At 41.2% G+C, this 20,432-nt stretch overlaps 1 long non-coding RNA gene across 1 annotated transcript in view; it reads left to right on the forward strand.

Moving 5' to 3' along the window:
* LOC121985390 overlaps positions 1-18,367 on the forward strand; it is a 39,239-nt gene extending 20,872 nt beyond the window's left edge. The window contains exons 4-5 of the long non-coding RNA XR_006113153.1: positions 4,732-4,913; positions 18,180-18,367. This is a non-coding gene — a long non-coding RNA (uncharacterized LOC121985390). The remainder of the gene's footprint in view (positions 1-4,731; positions 4,914-18,179) is intronic.
* Positions 18,368-20,432: the final 2,065 nt, after the last annotated feature.

Raw genomic sequence — 20,432 nt, forward strand, 5'->3', positions numbered from 1 at the left:
AGACGTAAGAAATAAAGATGTTTCAAGGCCCTAGAAGATATATACCTCGATCAGAAATTCTTTCTTCATTAATTATTGCTCGTAGTGGTGGGAAAATTGGTGGTTCGCAGGTCTGCTAAAGAAAAAGTAAAACAACACGAAGGATTCTAGAAAAGAATTTGATAGTTGATATTGCATCAAGAAATGAGCAGAAAAGAATCACAAACTCACAACTTTGCTTGAAAATGGAAGATAACCAACAAACAAAGGGCATAGGAACTTAAACTCCCAGACTTTGGATCATTAATATCTTGTGCTTTAGCCCACTCCTTCAGCTGAGAAAAGGAATCGAATAACATCACAAAGGAATCTAATAACACTTTTAAAAAATGCTTACAACAAATGCTGACCACTAAAACCATGTCACGGAAACGGTCATCTATTTCAGATAGTCATTTAAGAGCGTTGGACTTCATTACACCAAGATGATTATTAACAGAGACATCAAAAGAAATATTATGCTGCCTGTTAATGTATTTAAGCAGAGGAACTCTTGCATTTGGAATGTACTCAACAGAACTAGCAAGACTTGAAACAGAGATAGGAAATAGAAATCACTCACATTTTTATCGTCTGTTGAAGATTCCAGATAGATCATGTAGATAGTATTAAAAATTTTCTATTTAGAGATTTTGTTGTACCTTTTAAAATTTCAAAATAGGTTGACAATTGTTTAAAGAATACCACCATATAAAAAATGAGTTATTACAATTGTATAAATTATTTCTTTGTGGGAATCTAGCTTTGCATGCTTTTCATTTAGTATCATATACAAGAAGAATCAATAATGTCGTGTTCATTACCTTACTCGACAGATTGGAGATATTGTGACTAATTTGAAAATCAGTAGAGAGGTCATGATAGATTTTAGCAGACACCTAGATTATGAATGACAGATATTGAATTTCGTTCTCTTAAGCATTTGGGCAAACAATTGGTCTACACACAACAATCATCATCAGTCAATTAAACTGCCTGAGTTGGTTCTCCAGAAAGTTAGGAAATACTAAATATTTCATTCTTCAAAAAGCATAACCATGATTCGTTTATCCAAATTCAATAGTTTTAGAGATCATAAAAATAGATAACTGAAACAGACAAGGAAAAAAAAAGCATGGACCTGAAACAGGGATGACGTTGAAGGGTTGTTAGGGGACTTTCAGCAAGTCCTCGGTGACGCTGAAGGTAAAGGCACCTCCATCCACCAAGTTGAGCACTTTGACAACCCCATCTTCTGCCAGCAACGCATAGCGCCGGGATCGGATGCCTAGGCCCATCAGATTGACATCAAATTTATACTAAAATAGAAATGCCTACCTTGTCATTATGCATTTTCATGTGGGTTCTTAGCTTGCCTTCGTTTATATATCGCTTTCCACATTCTAGGTTGGGACAAACATGATAGTTCTCCACTAAATGTGTTTTCATATGTGCTCTTAAGTTAAAATCCAATGAGAAGGCCTGCATTCAAATCATTAGAACATGTTAGAATCCTTGAAAATAGTAAAGCATTACAAAGAAAATATTCTGAATGAAATAAGATGGAAAAATATTACAAGACTATACAGTTTTAGAGGTCAAACTTAACATAATCAATACTACTTGGATGTGCTAGAGATTGAGTGTAGGGCAATCACCTTGCCACAACCTTCACGAGGGCATATGAAATCCCTCTCCCCTGTATGAATAAGATAATGCCTCTTTAACTTTGAACTGTCTAAAAATTTCTGCGATAGACAGGATTACCTTAGAAAGGAAAGAAGCACAAGAAAATAACATCTGCCAGAAATAACTTATGAAACACACCTGAAACATAATAGTCAACAGATAAGAAGACTTCTCAGGATCAGACAAGATCAAAGAATAATATAAAATTATAACAAACAACAATATGACTACCATGCTTCCAAGGGATATAGTCGCTTATATCAGTATCGCCATGCGTCACATAAGTACTAATTACAAATAAATATTCTGCAAGAAAAAAAGAGACTAACCAAAACTACTGATAGCATTTGCAGCACTGAAACTACGAGAGGGAAAGTAATTTCTGGTCTCATAATTGAAATAAGCAACACAATGAATAGAGCACGCAACCAAATTACCACAGTAAAAAAGGAACCAAGTAGGATGAATTCATGGTTAAAAGTAACAGATGTGTAATCAATCAAATAGATTTGAGAGACTATAATAGCCAGCTTCCACACCTATAAACCATAAAAAGGGCAGGCGGTTCAAGAAACTTCTGCTAATGCGGGACCCCAAAGGCTCTATTGTACCCATTACCCTGCTCACACCCATCGGAGCTACCCATCGGAGCCGAAGTAGGAGAGGTTGGCGTCAGGAAGATTGTCTCCGACGGAGATGGTGGTTGCGACGGCAGGGGCGGAGGCGGAAGAGGCGAAGAGGCAGGGGAAGAGGGAGGACCTACGAGTGTGCAGGCAGAGGTGTAGAGTGGTAGTGGAAACAGAGCGATGGAAGCGGGAGGCAGAAGGGAGGAGGCGGGGCAAAGAAGGGGCGACTGGTTTAGGGCTTGGAGAGGAAAGGAGAAGGGGCGGCGAGTGGGCTTGTCGCTAAGGTCTGTACGTGGGTTAGCTGAAGGGAGGTCAGGCGACCTATTTTCGGTGGTTTGCCAGTGTGAAGAGATCGTAGGTTGGATCGAGAAGGTAAAGGGATGGAATACGGCGACAAAAAATTTTGGAGAGAGGGAAAGAAAAAATGCCGCGATAAAAAATGACGAAGGAGGAAAAGTGGCGAAAGAAAAAACAACGGTATTCAACAACACTTAATAGATAACAGTTTTTAAAAACCGTTGTCGTAATCCCAAAAAAAGTGCACATAGACAACAGTTTTAAAAACTGTTGTCGTAGCCTTTAAAAACCGTTGTCATAGCCCAAAAAAAATATAAATAGACAACGGTTTTTAAAAATCGTTGTCATAGGCCAAAAAAATTGCTAAAAGACAACGGTTTTTGTTAAAATCGTTGTTAAAAGGCAAAAAGACAACTATTTGGTATAAAACTGTTGTCATTTGAGTGTTGTTGAATGACGTTTTTCTTGTAGTGTTTTTTGAATTATTTTATTTATGCTCATGCTTAAATTCCTTTATTATCTTGTTGTGTTTCACTTAACTTTGAATCGAGTTGGCATAATAAAAAAGGAGGAGATTGTTGGTGCGGGAAACATCCGACGATCGAACCTGTATTTTGATTATGTCAAAGAGTCCAAAGTTAAGTTGTCTTGTTATCTAACAAGGTTTATTGAGCTTGCAGGAAAGTCCTAAGTTGTCTTAGGCAAAAGTCCTAGTGGATTCTAGGCAGGTGAAACCCCCTAGGGGTGGTAACCCTAAGTCCTAGGGGGTGGTAACTCTAGGTGGTGGAAAGTCCTAACTGCAGTTAGGCAGGTGGAAAATCCTAGAGGGTGATAACCCTAGGCAGAAAGTCCAGCCGGTCTAGAGGACCGATCTGGCAACATGTAAACTCTCCTAAGAGGAGTAAGTGAGGATGCGTTCTCCGGCGAGGGAACAATAGGTGTCGGTTCGACCTAGAGTTTTTAAGAAATACAAAGTTTGAACCAGACAGTCTAATGACTATTGAGTACTTATATTTATCTTATATTATTATGCTGACTTAGTTTTACAGGGTATACTTTGTTTGTAGACTAATATGCTTTGCAGGAATGAAGTTACATAAGAGAACTCTCAGATGAACAGTGTCCAAGGCGCCTCCGGGCTGTTGGAGGTACCTCGGGCACCTTAGATGTGGCTGCACAGAAAGCAAGGTTGAAGGCACCTTCAAAGGGGCTTAAAGGCACCTTGGACGCTAGATGGAAGGCTCCTTCCATGGAACTTGAAGGCGCCTTCGGACAGATAAGCGGCGCCTTCAGACAGATAAGCAGCGCAGGAAGCAGAGCTTATCAACACCGATGTGAAGGAGATAACCCTTGATTGGAGGCACCTCCTATGGAGGTTAGAGGCGCCCTCCATGGGCTATTTAAGTCCGGTTCGAGCAGCAGCCAAAAGACAACATAAACTTGTAATCCTTCTTCTGTGTGCTACTCAAAGGACGATCGAATAAAGCCGTAACTCAACTCCGACAACCGAAAGCCTTAATTTCTCCTACCTTATTTGTCGGTATAATTTTTAGTGCATTAATATTGTAATTCAAAGTTGTAATTTTCCAAAGCTATAGTGATTATCCATCGAAAGCGCTCTTACGTGCGGGCTTTGGAGTAGGAGTCGCCACAGGCTCCGAACCAAGTAAATCCTTGGTGTTCTTGATTGATTTATGTTTATTCCGCTGCGTGTTTACTCAAAATGAAAGTGAAAGTCACGAGCGCTATTCACCCCTCTAGTGCTTTCCATTCCTACACAAAAAAGATTCCTTAAAGGATTATTGCACGAAAGTTAGAAGATGACTTCATCTTCTAACAAACTGGGGATCACTTCATGACTACGGAGGTTACATGAGGTAGTATAAAAAGGGGGATCCTCTCCGTTAGCAAGGTAAAAAAGTTCTAGCATCCAAAACTTTGTTTCCAAGTACTTTAGTTACACTTCTTCTTCTTCTTCTTCTTCTTCTTCTTCTTCAACCTTTGAGAGAAGAACTGACTTAAGCATTGGAAGACCTAGCTAGAGATTCCCACCCCGATCTTAAGTCGCTAATGCTTTGTTGGCTCATCTAATTGTGCGTAGGATCGTTGAGGAGTTCTTCCAGATCTTCAGGAGTTCATCTTCATCAGAAATCGTCATTCACCAAAGCTAGCGCACCATCTCACAAATTTCAGACAGGATCAAGTGACAAAACTACAGCTAGAGAAATAATGAAAAAAAAAATTGGCGTTCCTACTATACCAAGAACTGATGGACTCGTGCAGGTAAAAGAACTTCTAAGACATCAGTTTTGTATCTTCAATGTGATTATTGCTGTTTTAAATGATTTGATCCCTAATTGCTATTTTTTACAATTTAGTCAACAGAGGAGGTTATGAAGCTTTCGCATGAAATTGGTTTTCTTGTGATGATCAAAGTACTTTTTTTCTTTCTTGAGATAGAGTTAAAGTGTTTAATACTACAAAATATGTAGTTTTACATTTGTTTAGTCATACAATCCATGATTTTAGTTTTTGTTAATTTAGTCTGATCTAGTTTCTTTGATGTCCACATGCATTGTTTCTTTTCTTTATGCAACTAAAGCACTCACTTCTAGATTTAGAAAATTTTCTTCTGAATTCAAAATTTTTCCATCTTGAAATTAACTTGGCTTTTGGCTTTTGAGGGTATTTTACTAAGGTGGTGTTTGGTTCTCTTTTAGGAATCGGAATAGAAATGAGTATCATAGTATTGTGTAATGAGAATGGGTATGAGCTTGGGTATCATTCCTAAAAATAATGTTTGGTTAGTTGAATATTTTCAATCGGAATGAACTTAAATTTCCTTTTTTACCCTTAGAGAAAAAATAAGAGAAAAAATAAGTTGAATGTGAGAGAACCATATAATGAGAGAAAATGATGAGAGAGAAAATGTGATGAGAGAGATTGTGTAATGGGAAAAAATGAAGAGAGGGAAAGTGTAATGAGAGAAAATGAGGAGAGAAAGCATGATAGGAGAGATTGAGAAGAGAAAAAGTATGATGAGAGAGAAAGTGTGTTGAGAGAGAAAGAGTGATGGGAAAAAATAGAGAGAGAAAGTATGATGAGAGAAAATGAGAAATTGAGAAGAGAAAGTATGATGAGAAAATGTGATGAGAGAGAAAGTGTGATGAGAAAAAATGAAGAGAGGGAAAGTGTTTAGGGTTTAGGGTTTAGGGAAAGTGTGATGAGAGAAAATGAGGAGAGAGAGTGTGATGGAAGAGAATGAAGAGAGAGAAAGTGTGATGAGGGACAATATGGAGAGAAAGAGTATGGTAAGAGAGATTGAGGAGAGAGAAAGTATGATGAAAAAATGAAGAGAAAATAATGAGAGAGTGTGTGTGTGATGAGAGAGAAAATGGTAGAGAATGTGTGATGAGAGAGAATGAGGAGAGAGAGTGTGATGAAAGAGAATGAAGAGAGAGAAAGTATGATGAGATAAAATATGGAGAGAGAGTATGGTAAGAGAGATTGAAGAGAGAGAAAGAATGATGAGAGAGAAAGTATGATGAAAAATGAGGAGATAATGAAGAGAGAGAAAATATGAGAGAGTGTGTACGATGAGAGAGAATACAGAGAGAAAATGATAGAGAATGTGTGATGAGAGAGAATAAGGAGAGAGAAAGTATGTTGTGAGAGAAAATGTGATGATAGAATGAGGAAAAAGAAAGTATGATGAGAGAGAACAAGGAGAGAGAGTGAAATGAAAGAAAATTGAACAAATATACTAAGGGTATTTTCGTCCAAAATTTAATTTTTATTCTCATTCCATCAAAACATAAGGGAGGGGGTGGGTTTCATCCATACTCAAATTTTTAGGTTTCATTCCAAAATCTTGATTCCATTCCCATCAACCAAACACAAGGTTTGGGAATGAATCCATTCCCTCATTCTCAAACCTTTAAACCAAATGTCACCTAAATCTCTTCTTTCTCTCCCTACTTTGACTTAAAAAAAAAAAAGGTAGATCCGCTATCTTAGCGGTTCCCCTAGTGCCGGCCCCAAGGATATGGAGGGAGGTTCATGCAGGTACACAGGTCATAGGCACATGGCGGGGTAAACCTCAGGTCGTCAGTTCCTGAGAATCGACCCCTGGCCATTACGCCAGAGATACCATGCGCCCACCGTCTGCGTTACACCCTGGGGACGCACAATGAGATTAGCTAAAGAACCTGATGAGTTTATGAAACTACTTCAAGTACTTTTATGTTAGACTTGTATGGTGAATACTAATCTTGTTTGTCTTGTATAGTAAAGAACCGTCTTTTTCACTGCCCAGACCCTGATCGGTCTGGAGACCGATCAGAGTTCTGATTTCGTCCGGGAACTCTGATTTCAGCACTTTGGCGTGCCAAAATCTCACACAACAATTCTAAAATCAATGGAAATACATTCTAACAACTATTAACCAGCATTCTAACATAATTACTAACAAACTAAATAAATCTCCCATGATTTAAACACTCTAAGGTTCAAAATTGCATAAAAGAAGAAATACTAAGACTTCTACTATTTAAGCTTGCTAAAACCCCTGAGGATCTTTTATTCCAGTTCCTTCCACACACATCTTGATCTGCATTGACCTCCAGCCTCCACTGCTAGTCCACTTTTCCTTTACCTTTATCTGCAGTATAAGAAAAGTAGTATCTATAAGCTAAAAAGCTTAGTAAGAAACCATCTACCTCACAAAAACATGCAACGATGCAAATATGATTTTAAATCATGCTGTTTAAAACATAAGCTGAATAGACTAAGCATGGCATAGCATATAAGCATACAATCATGGCATATCTAAAGCTGAACATATAAACATGTATAACAACTGCACATAAAGTTATCATGCATATTCACACGGAAAAACTAAGCTGGAGCATGATACTGAAACTGAAACTGAACTAAGCTAAAACTGATCTTAAACTATATTCACTGATTAGATTAAGAGTTTGAAAGCTAATATCATAATAAGTGAAAATAGTAATCATGCTGTTGTTTGGGCCCGGCAACTGTACTTGCTATGCGCGCATCTCTAACTAGACCCGGGGTTGCAAATCCCGAATTTAGTAGAGCTACTAGGTTATCTAAACCTAGGGACCGACTATGGGAGCCTAGCCCAATGAATATCTAATCCAGTACAGTGCTAACTGAAAAGTAAAATACTGAGTATAGTTAAACTGTTCTAAATAGCTGTTTCTAGGTTATCTGAACCTAGAGCTAGGTTGTCTGAACCTAGAGGCGACTGTGGGAGCCCACCCATTGGACCGTAGTCCCATATAAGCTAGAATAAACTGATTTACTGATTTAGATGCTTCTAATGCATTCAACTGTGCTAATAAAAATGCCTAGGTTGCATTCTTTTCTAAGCTGGTTATTTAATCGAACACCTAGTGTGCTTTAACTCCCTTCTCTATTAGGGAGACTACCTTTAGGCACCCAACAACATCTAAACCTCCAACTGAAGGAGAAAAGACGTGTCTGGCCCATCTAAAGGTACTCACTAAATCCCTAAACCTGCGAGGAGGGTTAAATACACCTTATGTGTCGAAAACATACGCATATAACTAAACTAATGCACAGAAAATCAAACGGTAGCTATTATACTGCAGGTAAGGGGTTTCTTACCTCGTGTGCAAAGATTCTTATAAATCTAAGCGTTAGGTTTCCGGAGACGAAGACCTTCTCGACGAGCTGCTCGCGTCTATGCGTTCCTCTCGCGGAGGGGAACGTCCTTGTATCGAAGATCTCGCCGGAAGGTGCTCTCGTGACCCTTAGGGAAGGAACCCTAGGTTCCTTTTTGCTTGTGCTTGGGGGTCCCGAGAGAAGAGAGGAACCGAGAGGAAGAGAGGCGTGAGGTTTCTGTGGTGAAAAGTTGCCGAACCAACTCCAAACCAAGAAAAACCAAACCCAACTTAAACTCCCTATTTATATTAATTGGTTTATTTACCCAATTCGAATATAAATTTAACTAATTCTCTTTCCTTTCAGCACACCCCTGCTGGGGCCTCCTGGCTAGCCGGGTTCGCTTAAGGTCCGGTTCAGTCCAAGGTCACGGGTTCGATTCCCGCCTAAGCTATTTTGCGGTTCTAATTATTTTTGCTGCTTCCGCTACTCGAAAAATTCCGAAAAAATATCTAAAAATTCTAGAAAAATCATAGAATAATTCTAATGCAAGTTTGAGAATTTTCGGGCGTTACAATCCCCCATACCTTATAAAAAGTTCGTCCTCGAACTTAGAATAATTCTGGGTACTTCTGTCTCATGTTGGCTTCTGTCTCCCAAGTGACTTTGACTAATGGTACTTCCTTGTTCCGTAATTTCTTAACCGCTCGTTCTATTATCCGAATAGGCGACTATCATAGCCGAGGTCCTCGCGGATCTGTACTGACCGGGGCTCAATCACCGGTGATCTGGGGTATGCTTCTTCAGAGAGAGACATGAAATACGTTGTGGACGGTTGACATCCTGGGGTAGCTCTAGCTCATACGCTACCTTGCCCACTCTTCGATGATAAGGTATGGTCCCACATATCCGGGACTTAGTTTGCCCTTTTCCCAAAACGCATTACTCCTTCATGGGAGCCACTCGAGGAACATGAATCCCCAACCGAAAACTCTAAGGGTCTGCGCCGCGACATAGCTCTTCGGCGGCTCTGAAATGCCTCTATCCTCTGGCGGATCTGTTGTATGGGCTGTGGTATCTGCGACTAGATCTGTCTCAAGCTCTTCTGCTCACCACTCTCATACAGCAGATTGGAGATCTACACCTCCGCCCATGAGAGCCTCGTAAGGTGCCATGCCGATGGTGGCTCGATAGTTGTTGTTGAATTCTGCTAAGCTCGATATTTGCACCAACTTCCTCAGAAGTCTAGGGCGGAGCATATCTTCGAGTACCGATTTACTCGCTCCGTCGACCATCCGTCTGAGGATGGAATGTCAGGTCGAACTTTAACTTAGTGCCCAATGCCGACCGTATACACTCCGAAGTGTGATGTAAATCCTGTCTCTGTCTCAAATAATGGTCCGTGGGACTCCATGAAGTCTGACGATCTCCTGAAGATACAACTGAGTTAGCTTCTCCATGGAATAGGATATCTTGATAGCTAAGAAGTGGGCTGATTTGGTCAACCTGTCGACTATTACCCAGATGGCGTCAAAACCATTCGTGGTTCTGGGCAGTCCCACTATGAAATCCATGGAGATATCCTCCCACTTCCACTCTGGAATCTGTATAGGCTGTAGAACTCCTCCTGGTCGCTGATGTTCTGCCTTGACCCTCTGACAGGTGAGGCAGATGCTAACATATCTGGCGATGTCTCGCTTCATCCCGGGTCACCAAAAATGGTTCTTCAGGTCTTGATACATTTTGGTGGAACCTGGATGCATCGCATAGAGAGTCTTGTGAGCCTCATCTAAAATCTGTCTTCGTAGCTCCTCCTGATCTGGAACACAGAGTCTGTCGCCAAAGTACAACACCCCGCTATCGGACACTCTGAATTCTCTACTTTCTGATTCTGCTAGCCCTTGCTTGATTTTCTGAATTCCAGGGTCCTACTCCTGAGCTGACTGAACATCACCAAGCAAGGTAGACTCTAAGGTCATAGGTGAGAGCTGTCCAACGATGAGTTCGAGACCGAAATCCACGATCTCCTTCTGTAGGGGCGGTGACATGGCTGTAAGAGATAATAAGGTAGCACTGGATTTTCTGCTAAGTGCGTCAGCTACCATATTGGTTTTCCCTGGATGGTAGAGGATGTCTATATCGTAGTCTTTGACCAGCTCAAGTCATCTGCGCTGTCGCATGTTCAGATCCTTCTGAGTGAAGAAGTACTTCAAACTCTGATGATCTGTATACACTCTGCACTGAGCTCCATATAAGTAATGTCTCCAAATTTTGAGAGCGAACACTACTGCTGCAAGCTCAAGGTCATGAGTAGGGTAATTCTTCTCATAATCCTTGAGTTGTTTGGAGGCATAGGCGATCACCTTACCGTTTTCATCAGGATCGCTCCTAGTCCCAACTTAGAGGCATCACTATAGATGTCAAAGTTCTGGGTGTTGTCTGGTAGAGCCAAAATGGGAGCACTGCTCAATCTCCTTTTCTTCAAGCTATTCTCAGATCTTTGTCCACCGAAATTTCCTCTTTTCCGGTAAGAGTCATGGGGAGGCTATCTGGAGAAGTCCTCTACAAACTTCCTGTAATATCCTAATCCCGAAAGCTCCGATTTCTTTGGCGTTCTTAGGTCTCTTCCACATTTATGTACTCCTTGCTGGGATCTACACTAATACCATCCTTTGAGATGATGTGACCCAGGAAGGACACCTGATCTAACCAAAATTCACATTTCGTGAACTTGGCGTATAACTGGTTCAAGTGTCTGTAATACTCGTCTTCAGGTGCTCTGATGTTCTTCCTGAGTTCCCGAGTAGATAAGGATGTCATCGATAAACACAATAACAAACTTATCTAAATACTCCTGAATACTGTTCATGAGATCCATGAATATAGTTGGAGCATCGTCACGCCTAAAGGGCATGACTACGAACTCGTAGTGTCCGATCCGGTCTCAATGCCGTCTTGGGTATATCCTTCTTTAACCTCGACCGATGATAACCTCGATCCGAGATCTATCTTGGAGAACACCGCTGCTCCCTTCCTGGTCGAACAGTCATCGATTCGGGAAGGGATACCTGTTCTTGATTGTGACTTGGTTCAGTGATCTGCATAGGCGCATGCTTCCATCCTTTTTCTTCACGAACAATACAAGCGCTCCCCACGGTGAGTGACTCGGGCGTATGAAACCCTTGTCAAGCAGCTCCTGTATGAAGTTCCTTCAGTTCTGCTTGAGCCATGCGATAAGGCGCTTTGGAGATAGGATTTGTACCGGGAATGAACTCTATCTCAAAGTCAATCTCCCTGTCTGGTAACTCTTCGGGGAAGGCTGCTGGGTAGTCACATACGACTCGAACCTCTGCTAGCTGTTGGTTCTTGTCCTGGCTGGCGTTGACTACGTGTGCTAGGAACCCTGTACATCCCGAATCCAGTAGCTTCGTGCTTTCATAGATGAGAGAAACTTCTTGGCCTTTCTCTTTGGTTCCCACGTATTCAAATTGCACCGCCTCAGTCGAAGATGACCTTACAGACTCTATGGTAGCACCCTCGATCAAAAAGTCTATTCAAGATAACGCTCATAGTCGGTCATTTATAGCACTATCGATCACAAAAGAGTTCTCTATTATAATGACCGACACCGCCCGAGCGTGGATGCCATGATCTCATCAAGGTAGTGCCGCCGAATCGCCACCGAGTACCTCGAGGGTATTTCTAATTTTCGGAGAACACCTTGGCTATATATGAATAGGTTGCCCCAAGATCAAATAAAGAGCACTATAATCGTAAAATGCTAATCGACTGTGACAACCGCCGAGGCATTGCTACGTCCTCTCGTGAGTGAGTAGATCCTCGCATTCGCTATAGCTGGAGGCGCTTCTAATCTGCCTGGCCGATAAGTGGACCTTCTAAAGCGGCCTGCATCCGATATAACTGAGCCGGCTGGCTGCTGAATCTGCTGTGGCCGAGGAAGACCGGTCTTGTTCGGCCCTGCCTGGCCATGTGCCCTTCTTGTCCACATTCAACATCCTCGTGTGCCCTCGCGACAAACCCCGGTGAAATTTCCCACAAGTAGCACACTTTGGATAATGGGTCGCTTGCTAGATGGTCCTCCTTTGGGGTCACTCCCGATTTGCGCTTTCCATTTAGAGTTGTGGCCTTGTTGTTTTTGAGTGTGAGAGTTTCCTTGGCCCTTGGACTCCTTCTACTGCTTTATGCTGTTCTGGTAATGTTCCGTGGTCAAGGCACCGCTCACTAACTCCTCCGTGGTTTGTGGCCTATGTATGCCACCAGCCACGTTCACTGCTATCTCTGGCCTCAGCATCTTGAGCATCAACCGGATTCGTTCCTTCTCAGTGCTGACTAGCTCGGGCATGACGAGCCAACTGTTGAATTTCTTCACGGCTTCCTCAACCGAAAGGTTGCCCTGGCGAAACTCGGTGAACTCGTCAGAGTGGCGGTTTGTAACCCGTATGTGAAAGAACTCCTCAAGAATTCTTTTCAAAGTCACCCATGACATCCGATTCATCGGGCGCCTGCTCGATCCTTTCCCACCACACGCGGCCTCCGTCGAGCGTAAGGACGACACTTCACCTTCTCGACCCAAGCTCCATCGTGTTTCCAGAGCCAACCAAGCTTCAGGCATCCCATGGTTCACTAGTGTCCGAGAAGTTCTCTGACTTGACTCGCCTGGATCGATAGGCTTCCTTTCTTAGCTCAGGTGCTGGATAGGCTGGAGTGGTGGAACCTCTAAGACTACCGAGTCGCCAAATCGGTTCCGGGGTGACTGTGGGGTTCTGCGATTAGCCTTTAAGGTGGCTATTTCTGTTGCTGTTCAGCTGAGCCACTAATCATGTAAGGTCCGGAGGAGGCACCGAACCGCCTGCCTCTTGCTGGCTAGTGCCCTTCTAGCTGGGCGTCCTCGTGCCATTTCTAAAGACATAGAGAACATAACATAACTAAGGTAATTACAGTTATATAACTACTGATATCATGTTTAAAACTATCACATGCCAACAAGCAGCAGGCATATAAACATGAAATGTAACTAGAAAGCAAGAACAATAAAGAGAGTAGAGGTATTCTTACTTGGAAGCTGTAGGTTCAATGCTGATGTGTGTGTAGGAATTATGGAACACTGCTCTGATACCACTCTGTAACGACCCACCTTCTGGGTACTGGCTGTAAGGCCGGCCGCTACAGTTATGCTGAACTATACTGTGCGGAAAGCTGGGCTAATTAAAATTTTACTCTACTAATGACGGATACAACTGATAAGAAAGGTCTAAAGACCTTCTTTGCTGGTATACATATGCTAAGGAGGGGAAACTGAACATCTCAACTGAGCTAGGAACTAGAAACTGAACTTCCCAACTACCTACTGACCTGCCGATCGATCCGCAGATCGATCGAAGTTGGGGAACATTCTGTTCCCAACTGGATCGGTCGGCAGAACGACCCAGGTGTGGCTAGATCGGTCGGCAGACCGACCCAGGTGTGGCTGGATCGATCGGCAGACCGATCCAGGTATGTCTGGATCGGTCGGCTGATCGATCCAGGCACCTGAAACACCTGGAACTCGCTACTGTATCGTGCTGGATCGGTCGGCTGACCGATCCAGGAGGATACAGTAGCATACTGTATCTGTCTGGATCGGTCGGCTGATCGGTCTGGAGACCGATCAGAGTTCTGATTTCGCCCGGGAACTCTGATTTCAGCACTTTGGCGTGCCAAAATCTCACACAACAATTCTAAAATCAATGGAAATACATTCTAACAACTATTAACCAGCATTCTAACATAATTACTAACAAACTAAATAAATCTCCCATGATTTAAACACTCTAAGGTTCAAAATTGCATAAAAGAAGAAATACTAAGACTTCTACTATTTAAGCTTGCTAAAACCCCTGAGGATCTTTTATTCCAGTTCCTTCCACACACATCTTGATCTGCATTGACCTCCAGCCTCCGCTACTGGTCCACTTTTCCTTTACCTTTATCTGCAGTATAAGAAAAGTAGTATCTATAAGCTAAAAAGCTTAGTAAGAAACCATCTACCTCACAAAAACATGCAACGATGCAAATATGATTTTAAATCATGCTGTTTAAAACATAACTAAGCATGACATAGCATATAAGCATACAATCATGGCATATCTAAAGTGAACATATAAACATGTATAACAATGCATATAAAGTTATCATGCATATTCACACGGAAAAACTAAGTGGAGCATGATACTGACTGAACTAAGCTAAAACCGATCTTAAACTATATTCACCGATTAGATTAAGAGTTTGAAAGCTAATATCATAATAAGTGAAAATAGTAATCATGTTGTTTGGGCCCGACAATTGTACTTGTGCTCACATCTCTAACTAGACCCGGGTTGCAAATCCGAATTTAGTAGAGCTACTAGGTTATCTAAACCTAGGGACCACTATGGGAGCCTAGCCCAATGAATATCTAATCCAAGACGGCTAATCGAAAAGTAAATATCGAGTATAGTTAAACTGTTCTAAATAGTCGTTTAGGTTATCTGAACCTAGAGCTAGGTTGTCTGAACCTAGAGGCGACTGTGGGAGCCCACCCATTGGACCGTAGTCCCATATAAGCTAGAATAAACTGATTTACTGATTTAGATGCTTCTAATGCATTCAACTGTGCTAATAAAAATGCCTAGGTTGCATTCTTTTCTAAGCTGGTTATTTAATCGAACACCTAGTGTGCTTTAACTCCCTTCTCTATTAGGGAGACTACCTTTAGGCACCCAACAACATCTAAACCTCCAACTGAAGGAGAAAAGATGTGTCCGGCCCATCTAAAGGTACTCACTAAATCCCTAAACCTGCGAGGAGGGTTAAATACACCTTATGTGTCGAAAACATACGCATATAACTAAACTAATGCATAGAAAATCAAACGGTAGCTATTATACTGCAGGTGAGGGGTTTCTTACCTCGTGTGCAAAGATTCTTACAAATCTAAGCGTTAGGTTTCCGGAGACGAAGACCTTCTCGACGAGCTGCTCGCGTCTACGCGTTCCTCTCGCGGAGGGGAACGTCCTTGTATCGAAGATCTCGCCGGAAGGTGCTCTCGTGACCCTTAGGGAAGGAACCCTAGGTTCCTTTTTGCTTGTGCTTGGGGGCGCCGAGAGAAGAGAGGAACCGAGAGGAAGAGAGGCGTGAGGTTTCTGTGGTGAAAAGTTGCCGAACCAACTCCAAACCAAGAAAAACCAAACCCAACTTAAACTCCCTATTTATATTAATTGGTTTATTTACTCAATTCGAATATAAATTTAACTAATTCTCTTTCCTTTCAGCACACCCCTGTTGGGGCCTCCTGGCTAGCCGGGTTCACTTAAGGTCCGGTTCAGTCCAAGGTCACGGGTTCGATTCCCGCCTAAGCTATTTTGCGGTTCTAATTATTTTTGTTGCTTCCGCTACTCGGAAAATTCCGGAAAAATATCTAAAAATTTCAGAAAAATCATAGAATAATTCTAATGCAAGTTTGAGAATTTTCGGGCGTTACACTAGCAATAAAAGAAACCTACTTTGATAATCAACTATACATTCCCCAAGTTGCTGAAGATCGAAAACCAACAATTAGGATGGAATTTGCATTAGTGGAGGAGACATTTTCGTTCTATAACCAATATATACGAAAATCCGAACTTAGTGTCAGAATAGGCAACATTAAGAAAAATAACAGGGCAAATGAAGTTGAATGAAAATAATTTATATGCTTTAAAGAACGATATACAGATGATAAACGACAACAAGAAACAGTAAAAGTAAAAAAAGGAAGGAGTATATAGAGAAATTAGAACTGGATGTAAGTCAAAATTTTCACTTGTTAAAGAATAGAACAGGCAAAATTGGGTTGCCACAAACTTCATGGAAAGTCATAATCATCCACTCTCCACTTCTTCAAAGGTGCATTTGCTACACTCACATCATCATATTTCTACAACCAAGAAAGTATTAACTCAATACTTTTCGAAGGCTAATGTGTCAACTTGTCAACAAATTCGATTATTAGAGATAGATTATGGAGGGTCTAAGCATCTAGATTTCATAGGAAGAGATATTAGAAACTTTGAGAAAGAGATAAGGGATGAACAAAAAAGTATTGATGTTCAAACACTGATTGAGTTATTTATAACTGAGAAAGAGAAGAATTCAACTTTTTCTTTGATTATGAGACTGATTCAACTAACAGATTCACTAGGTGTTTTTGAGCGGATCATGTATCAAGGAGGTCATATAATGTCTTTGGTGATATAGTTATATTCGATACAACATATAACACCAACAAATATGGGTTGATTTTGCACCCTTTGTAAGAGTTAATCATCATCATCATCAGACTATTGTATTTGGTTGTGACTTTCTAAGTAATGAGAAAACTGAGTCTTTTGTTTGATTGCTTAAGAAGTTCATAGAAGTGATGCCTAAAGGTCTACTAACTGTGATCATCATTGATCAAGATCTAGCGTTGATGAAGGTCATTGTACAAGTATTCTTTTAAACAGTGCATCAATATTGTTTGTAGCATATACTCAATAAATTTCTAGATAAATTACCCCCTTTGACTTTTCACAACTACTATAAACCATAAAGGATGTTATTGTCAATTCCTCAACACCCGATGAATTTGAGAAGTCATGGGAAGAAGTTATCAAGTGTTCTAGCTTGGAGAAAAATGATTAGTTGTCATTGATGTATGAATTATGACAAAGGTGGATCCCATTATATTTTAGCCATGTATTTTCTACTGGAATGTCAAATAGTCAATGATCTAAAAGCTCACATTCATTTTTCAATAAGTATGTCTAAAATAAGAACTCATTGATAGATTTTATCATGTGTTTCCATAGGGTATTGCGACACCAAAGATACAATGTGTTAGTTGCCGACTATATTGATATGAACGAACATCCCAAGATTAAGACAAACTGACCCATGGAAACTCAAATGGTTAAGTTATATATAAAAAAAATGGTTAGATTTTTAAAGTGAAATGAGTGTGAGTCATAGTTATTATGTGCAACAAGCATCTATTGGTGGTGAAATAGTGATTTATCATGTCATGAATTTTCAAAGTGGTCTTCTGTAAAACCAAGGGTGCTCATGCATGACAAACAATGGAGTACATATCCTGTAGCTGTAGAAAATTTGAGTTCAAAGGCATTCTATGTAGGCATATGTTAGGTTTTTTCCATATCAATCAAGTGTTTCTACTGCCTGATAAATATATACTCAAACGATGGATAAGAAATGCAAAGGTTGGAGCAATATATGGTTTGGGTGAGCAAACTTTCATCGATAATCTAGGTGGAAATTTGATGTCAAGACATTCAAGTTATCCTATAAAGCTTCAGTTGTGATTGATGATGCATCTTTGACTGATGAGGAGACAAACTTCTTAGATGAACAATTTGATTATATATACAGTAAGATTCAAGAGATGAACATTAGTAGAATATGTGACAATGAAAGTCAAAGGAAGAAATCAACCTTCTTTGGTAAGGGCAAAGGGTTGTGGGAAGAGATTGAAATCATCAAAAGAGACTTCAACCTCAAAGTCCAGGCTATGTTATGGATACGATCATCGAGGTGTCTCACACAGCAAGCACAACTATCCAATTTTGCAGCAAGGGTATGTGTTCATTAATTATGCATTTATAGTATAATTTTGTTCCTGAATCAGTAATTTTTATTAATTAATAGTAAATATAATGATGTGTTAATTGCCAGATTGACTACTACAGAGAATCATCCTACCAACGATGATTATTCATATGAAGAAGATTTGACATCTATAGCTAGTACTATCAAAGTTTTATTTCACTTTATTACTAGATCTTGATAAATTTTAACTTGTAATTATCTTTATTGTTGCAGGTTCTAACAACATGCCCTTTGAGTTATGAAACTAGGTTTACTGAACTCTCGGCGAGCGATTATTAGTTGTTATAGATGGATTTGACAAACTTCTGTGATACTGTCGATAATAGCTATTGTGATATTTTATATGTAGAGCGGCGTATGTATATTCTCCCTTGGTGATAATGAGAGATTATCTTTTATAATAGAGAAATCACAAATGTTTTCGTTCCCTTTCTATTTTTAAGCCTTCCTCTTTTGATCTTTTACACAAGGTAAGATTTTTTCACACTATCACATTTTCCCTAAAATAACCAAGATTGGAAGACTTTTTCCTTCTACTCCAATTCTTACGATGTTATTCTATTAATAATCTGAGATGTATTACATAAAGCATTCCTCTCTGTTGTAGTAGCTGTTGGAACCCCAAGGTTGTTTTGGTGTGATCAACAAGTTAAGTTAGGTCCTGTTTGTTTCTAACCTTGTGTCTAAGTGTGCAGGAGCTTAGGAACACAGGTAGTCGAGCGAAAGACGCAGCTAGCGAGAAGGACGGCAGTCCAAGGGACGAGGTGCTGCGGAAGAGTACCCCGGCAGACGAGAAGGAAGCGTGCGGTGGTTCCGAGGGTCGAAAGCCGAAGCGGAAGATTGCTCGGGGAGCAAGAGACGCAACTAGCGAGAAGGTCGGCACGCGGTGCGACCGAGGGACGAAGACTGCGGATAAGTACGCTGGTGGACGAGAAGGAAACACGTTGTGATTCCGAGGGACGAGAAGCCGGAGGAAAGCCCGCTCGAGAAGACCGGAAGTTGGGTTTGGGTGAGCCCTTTTCCGGATGGCAGAGATCACCCAAGCGAGCAGATCCGGAGGAGAAGAACCGGACTGAGGTGGGACTGAACCAGAGAAGAGGTCCCGGACGAAAAAGTCAACGCTTGTTGACTTTGGGCTCCGGGGTGCCCGGAGCAGTCCGGGGTGCTCGGAACCCTTCCGGGCGCCCGGACCCTGATTTTGACCAGGATCGCAATTTACGTGATCTGAACATTGGGGGATAAAGTTTTATCCCCCTAGGGTGCTCGGAACCCTTCCAGGCACCCCGACCAAGGCTATAAATATAGCCTTGGTCCAGAAGCTTTCAATCAACTGAGTAATTAGCATTCCAAACACTTGTGCGCTCACTGTTCTAGTTTAGCTTCTGTATTTGTGCTTTCACCAGTGTAAGAGGCTTCTCCGCCCGAAGGAGTTTTTAGTGCGATCACTTTCCTTGGATTAACAACCTCCCCGGTTGTAACCAAGTCAAACATGGTGCCTCGTTTCTTTCTTGTATTTCTGCTTAGCTAATTTTATATAAGTGTTAGTTTAAGAGTTCGAGAAGGGTTGCTTTTGTTTTTTTTACAGGGCTATTCAACCCCCCTTTTAGCCGGCCCAACAGTCCTACAAGTGGTATCAGAGCCGAGGCGCTTCAGGAGGACTAACCGCCGAACGAAGCAACGAGATGGCCGGACCAAGCATTCACCCGCCGAAATTCGAAGGGGATTTTACCACTTGGAAAAAACATATGCAGATATTTCTTACAACAGATATTGAATTATTTTTAACAATGAAACTTGGCTTTCAAGCTCCAGAGGACAAGGAAATAGATAAATGGACAAAAAAGGAGCAGGTTGACTTCGTGGCGAACGACAAAGCAGAGTACCATCTGCTAAGTGTTCTTCCATCTCAAGAAGTCAATAGGATCGGTAAATACTACTCTGCAAAGGAACTTTGGGAGAAGTTCCTCGAGCTGCACGAAGGAACGTCCGAAGCCAAGCTCGCCAGAAGAGATCTGCTTCGCAATCAGCTCACCAGCCTGTGACTTGGGGAAGACGAGTCAGTCGCGCATCTGCACTCGAGAATAAAAGAAATCATCATCGAACTTTCGAATCTCGGAGAAAAGGTAAGTAATCGAGATTCGCTCAGGTACGCTTTAAATTCCTTTCCTAGAAATACCAAATGAGCATCATTAGTAGATGCATTTTACATTTCTAAAGATTTAGAAAAGATTTCATTAGAAGAATTCTTTTCAACATTTGAAGTGCATGAGTCAAGATGTGCAGGAATGAAGGAGCCTAAAAACAACGTCGCCCTCAAAGCCTCGAGAGATGAACCAGAATCGGAATCCTCTCTCGACGACGAGGAAATGGTAATGATGGTAAGAAGATTCAAGAAACTTTGTAAATCTAGATCTACTAACCATCTGGAGGGGAAAAAGAAAAGGACAATCCGCTGCTACCACTGCG

This window comes from Zingiber officinale, chromosome 5B (genome assembly GCF_018446385.1).
Source record: "Zingiber officinale cultivar Zhangliang chromosome 5B, Zo_v1.1, whole genome shotgun sequence".
NCBI classification, from domain to species: Eukaryota; Viridiplantae; Streptophyta; class Magnoliopsida; order Zingiberales; family Zingiberaceae; genus Zingiber; species Zingiber officinale.